General features: G+C 42.4%; 1 protein-coding gene across 1 annotated transcript in view; it reads left to right on the top strand.

Annotated features, from left to right (window-relative positions):
* The first annotated feature begins 1,873 nt into the window (after positions 1 to 1,873).
* Positions 1,874 to 6,000, top strand: part of LOC143326492 (zinc finger protein PLAGL2-like) — a 41,419-nt gene continuing 37,292 nt past the window's right edge. The window contains exon 1 of the mRNA XM_076740058.1: positions 1,874 to 2,124. The gene's annotated coding sequence lies outside the window, so the exon portion shown is untranslated. The remainder of the gene's footprint in view (positions 2,125 to 6,000) is intronic.

Raw genomic sequence — 6,000 nt, 5'->3', positions numbered from 1 at the left:
TGCATTTAAACAGGAGTATGACTTCACTGGACCCCTCAGATGAAAACAACTGTCCGATCACTGAGGATCAGAATAATACCTGCTGTTAGGTCCAAAGGGATGGCTGTCCTTTCCGCCCCCAGCTCCTCTGAAAATCAGCCTTCATCTCTCAGTACTTCAAACTATTTTCATCACACTGCAGCAACAGGTAAGCCACTATGCTTTCGAAGGCATTTCCCCTAAACAGCTGGCATTTTCTAACCCGCTCCCTGTATTGAACACGCCAAAAGGCTTTTGATGCTTTCATGTTCGGTCGGAAATGGCGCAATTAGGAAGCAATAATTGATTAGCAATCAAAATATAAATAAATACAACTGGGCTTCTCCACGATGCTGTTTCTTTATCTAGTGGTCAGAAAGCAGCTAAATCAGTCATTTTTCGTCACGTTTTTTGAATAGGCTAATTAAACTAAAACATCAAGCACAAACACAGCAACATAAAGAATCCAATATATAATGATTCAAGTCAAGTGTAAAATAAATCAACAGGCATAAAATGTGTCTCTTTTGTTAGCGTTTATTAGTCTGTTATCTCCGATAATGCTTGAAAACACAGGCAGAAGAATTTTTTTTTCTCTGAATATAGAACTTGAGCAGACGGGCAGCACTTGAAGGCAGCATTATTGAAGACTCTTGCTCCCCCACCCCCCATAGGCCCACTCACTCCCTGCACAAACACATTTCACCCTGCGGGCTTGGTGGGGCTGGGAAGAGGTGGTGGGGGGTTAGGGTGATGAGGAAACGAGTTGATGTGCCCTGGAAGTAATTCTTTCACCCACCCTCCTCCTCCTCCTCCGCCACCACAAAAAAAAAAAAAAAAAAAGCAAGGTGGGAGAAACTAGACCACCACGAGCCTTGAACACGTGGGAGCCGGTGGCATCCAGGGACCAGGATCTTCCTCCGTGTTCACACTTGCTGACGCTTAAAGAGAAAAATCAGACTTTGGAGAATGAATTGTTAAAGTAGGCCCACGTGCTTTCTGTTCTCTGATTAAGACGTTTAAAAAAAAATAAAAAATAAATAAATAATTAACGACTGACATTTTAGATTTTATTTTCGTTATTTTTACCATTTAAACACATTTATCTTTAGTGTGGACATGACAAATGTTAACGTTCCCCAAATAAATAAAACCTGAAAATTCAGTGTGATAATAGACTGATGATATGTGCTCTGCATATATATATATATTTTTTTTACACTTTTCCGTTCTTACATAGTCTAAAACTGAGGTGGCATCGTGGTCATTATTATAATACACTGATTCCTGTTATAAATACACTTTTCTTTTTTCAGTTTATTGCAACATGTTCAGTGAGAAGCTATAAAAAATAAACAGAAAACTTAGATTTAATAACGAGAAAATTGATTGGGAATGTAGAAGCTGCTGTGTGCTGACTGAAAATAAATCCTCTCATTCGTGCTCTGTTTCAGAGGCAAAGGACCAGAATAAAACAAACCAAGCCAATAAAAGCAGAGCCGTTCGATCCTGCCGTTTCTGAAAACACTGTTCAATATTTAACAACTGCAATAAACTTAAACCAGCTGTTAGTGACACTGGAATATTTGAAATAGATAATGCCGTGTGAAAGTTTGACTACAGGCAGCAGAATGAAATCGACTGAAATATTAGATGTCACGTCAGACGTCGGCTCATTTCATTAAATAACACTGAACGCAGAGTGTCGACGAGGAAGCTGCAGGTGGATGAAGTGAACTCTGCTCGTGGCTGGACGACAGGCTGGAGCTGCTCAAAGAAGTAAACTGTCCCTGGCTGAAAAAAAAAAAAAAAAAAAAAAAAAAAAAAAAAAAGTTTGTGAAAGTGGCCTGACGTCACACTCCCACAATGCTTACCGCCCCATGAATCCGCTGCAGCCTGAGGGGAGCCAGGCACACTCTCAGGCCCCGAATATAGAAAAATTATTGAAAAAATTCGGAAAAAAAGAATCAAACAACCAATCGAGAGGAGAAAAGAGCGTGGAGCGGCGGCGTGGGCTCTCCCACGGCGGGTTTCTGGTCCGGTCCGGAATGGAAGGTTACCGGGGCTCCATGTGAAATTGACTAATGCGGTGCTGGAAACTTTTTGGTGGGTAAACTGCTCGTTTTTTTTTTTTCGCTAAGACCTCATAATGTGGCTGCACGTCCTCATGTGTGCATGTGTGCCTTTTAAACAACTTTACGGGCTTTATGTGAGCTGCGGGCTCGCGCTGCCTGACACATCGACGTGCGCCACACTTGAATTGTTCTGAATGTGTTGTTACTATCGCGCAATCCGACTTTGCATAATTTTGCCTGTTTTTTTTGCGGCAGCGTGGACGGATCTGGGTATTTAATTTTTAATTAGTCGATTGGCTCCTCTTTGTCGAGAAGCTGCTTTCGCTCGACAAACATGTTGCAGAAGCGAAGCTGTGAAGTTGTTAAACACGGCGCACTTTGTCCAGCGGCCCTCGCTGTTGACGTTTGATGTTCTTTGCAAGTTTTCGGCGATCTGGTGAGTTTGAAGCAATTTGTGGATATTTATCTGGTGTGGCATGCCGCTGCAGAGGGAGGCAGATAGAGGGAATGACCCGTGGTGTGTGTGTTATTATGCGACAGGAGATAAAAGTTGCTGTAGTGTGGAAGCTGTTTTCTGTGTGTGCATCACACTCTTCCGACATTCTTTAAATCAGGAGTTTTGGGTCTGATATTCAGGCGTCCCCTAAAACCTTGAAGCCATTGTTGCTGGCTGAATGTACATTTGGCCTCTCCACTGGGTTATCTGCATGGCTTATGTCATGTTTTTCGCTGATCGGAAGTTTTGTGTCTCTTGCTTGCATGTGAGTGTGTCTGTGTGTGTGTGTGTGTGTGTGTGTGTGTGTGTGTGTGTGTGTGTGAGAGAGAGAGAATGTGCCTTTGCTTAAAGCGGGTAAATAACAACCAAGACCCCACCAAAGGAGGGTGGGGGTCAGAATGTGGGGGTTCAGTTTATGCACTTGTTATTGATAGTTGCCTTGTCTGCAGGCTCCTTCTTTTTACACTTTTATCGGGAGTGTGGAAATCAGCCACAAGTACTGCTGGAGAAACAAAAAGTGACTATTCTGCTGCGAAAAAAAACAAAACAAACAAACAAAAAGCAAAAACAGAAACTGCACTAACAGGGACAGATAATGAGTTTCTGCTGAGCTTCTTGCGATGTGCTGTGTGTGCATGCTTTCTCTGTATATCTCTGGGATGTTGCTGTTCTTGTCCCTGCAGAAACATTCTATAATTTATTACTGATGTTTGTTTTCTTGTTGAACGTGGAGCTTGCACTCAAAATGCACTTGTTTCTATTTAGATGTTTTCATAACATCAGCTAGAGGCTAAGCTATCATAAGCTAAGCTATAAGACATCATGTGGTCACACAGGGGTTCCACATGTTCGTGCATCCCCTCAGCCAACAGGGGACGGTTTCTGAATGGATCCACTGGTTTGTAAAATGTCAAAAAAAAAAAACAGTGAAAAGTACCTGTTTCAGTTTCTTTTTCAAAGTTGAGGTCTTCACATGGCTTGTTTTGTTCACCCAACAGGCCAAAAACCAAACATTATTGATTTGCTATCACACAAGTCAAAGAAAAACAAAGTCCTGAAAGGCGAGCAGCAGGGATCAGGGACTGTTTGCAGTTTTTTCTTGAAAAAAGACTCAAACAATTCATCAGTTTTCCAAATTATTTGTGGTTGATTTTCTGTTGATTGGCTAATCAATTCACTGATTGTTTGTGTCAGCTCAAGGTTCCACCTGCACTCGCCAGATAGGTTCCTCAATACCCTTCTGCAACAAGATGTCTAACATCAGTTTTACTTGTCATTCAGTTAAGAGATAATTGTGTGAGAATCACATAATACATAGTTAGTAATTACATGAACACAATGTAAAGAAGTTCTGTACAAAGACATATTGATTTACTGTAATTATCCTGATGATTTGTGCAGAAAAAAGAAGCAATCATTTACTTATTAGAGGTAAATCACGACCTTGAGGCAGCATTTAATGTAAGGCCGCAGCACTTCAGTTCCACGCTACCTCAAGAAGTTAAATGTCAAAGCTGCAGAGCAGTAAAGTGTGCTGAAGTGAGTTTAGGTGGGTTTTTCCCTCCGCCCCTGCAGCAGGTCTGAGACAAGCAAGTTCCATCAAGGCCTCCAGCTACATAATAAGGAAATGGAAGTGAGTTTGTCACAAGACAATTCCTTTGTTGCTGCGAGTTGTCGTGCAAGTTGAGACCCATGTGCTGATGTTTGCTACTCTCTCGCTATAACAGCCCTGTTAGCGATGGACCTGCTTCACGGGCTCCAGCAGATTTAATATCCTCCAGAGATTTCTCAAACATGTGGAACTTTAACTGAGGTTGTTTGTGTTGTGGTGCACCTGTTTTTAGATGCAGTGACAGACAGTGCGCAGCTTGTGTAATTGGCATTAATAGTTATGTTAAACATTAAAAGAGATGTATTTGTGAATGATCCACAAGGAAATTCATGCTCATGTGTTTCCCAAAGTGGTTAAAAATGACACCAGACCGCACGTAGAAATTAAACTGGCATTGGACATGTTTCAGTAAATGTTGATTGCTCACTGTAATGGCCATAGAATAATGACACCATCGGCATTTAGGTTGGTTCCGATAAGCCTGCTGTCGCCATGTGGCTCTGTCTGAATGAAGGCTTCACTTACAGGACGAAGGATAGAAAATCAGTGGACAGAAAATATGTCATCATTATCTCTGCTGTGCGCTTTATTTCATTTTGTAAAGACATAAAATAACATGATACATACTCACATACTCACACACTAAAGACTTAAAGCAACAGCAATACTCACACTGTGTTATTAACACACGTAAAAGGATGTCACTTTCACCTCACCTCCTCAGTGAACATGCTTCCTGTCTCTTTTTTCCAAAGTGCTGTTGATCATTTCTTCTCAGAAATTTGGAAACAAATGTGGTGTGTCCTGTGCTGCATTTAGTTGCTCTGAGGGAAATGGGAAAGTGAACTGGTCGTCTTCGCGACAGCAGCACCGACAATAATACCACTTGGACAACAGTAGGGGACAGCTGAAAAGTTGTCTGTTTCCACTTTAAACAATTACTTAAATAACAGTTGACCAGAAAAGCTTTAAGCACATCCAGGACTTAGATTATATAAAATTCTTTATCTGTTATTTTTCTATGTAGAGAAATAAAGTAGGTAAAATAAGTCCGTAGAGGTCGTCCCTCTTACCTCTAAATATTTTTTCACAGTCATAAACTCCTGATGATCGGTGTTATTCTGGTGCTCAGGCACTCTTGGCTGCTCTCCTCTCTAAAATCTTTTCTGCTGGGTCCATTGAGCCAGCTTCTTCTCATTAACTTCCATGCATTGCCTTGCATTACTTCCATGCCCCTGTGGTCGGAGGCAGCACGTTTCATGTTTGCCTTTGTGATTGAGTGAATGTGTTTGCCTGTAAGAGCTTGCACACATGCCTGTTTGTGAGATGGTAGATGTGTGCGTGCATGTGTGTGTGCGTGTGTGTGTGTGTGTGTGTGTGTCTGAACTCATGACGTGAGCCTGTGTGTTTGCGAGAGAGAGCGAGGGAGCTGTTTTTGAGCCTGAAGGGAGGTCTTCTCCTCTGAAAATCCCCCACAATTCTTTGCACCTCTGCGGGCAGCAGCAGCGGTGGTAGTGGCAGCAGAGACGGTGGTGGCGGCAGCAACAGCAGGCTGATTTCCATGAGAAAAGAGCATCAGTTGGGTTAATGGGAGGGACAGCCCTCTGAGGGGACAAATGGTAGTTAATAACCAGGGAAGAATCGGAAAAGCTCTGATCCCTTTCTTTGTGCTTCTTCACCTTCTAGAGGCAGGGATGGGATGTGGTGTGTGGGGGTGCAGAGGAGATGGGTGAGGGAACACGAGACACTGCGTTCGTGCTAGAATGGATGTTTTTCACTGAAGGGCTGCAATAAGATTG

This window comes from Chaetodon auriga, chromosome 10 (assembly GCF_051107435.1).
Source record: "Chaetodon auriga isolate fChaAug3 chromosome 10, fChaAug3.hap1, whole genome shotgun sequence".
Lineage (NCBI taxonomy): Eukaryota > Metazoa > Chordata > Actinopteri > Chaetodontiformes > Chaetodontidae > Chaetodon > Chaetodon auriga.
This window is presented reverse-complemented; position numbering and strand designations above follow the sequence as displayed.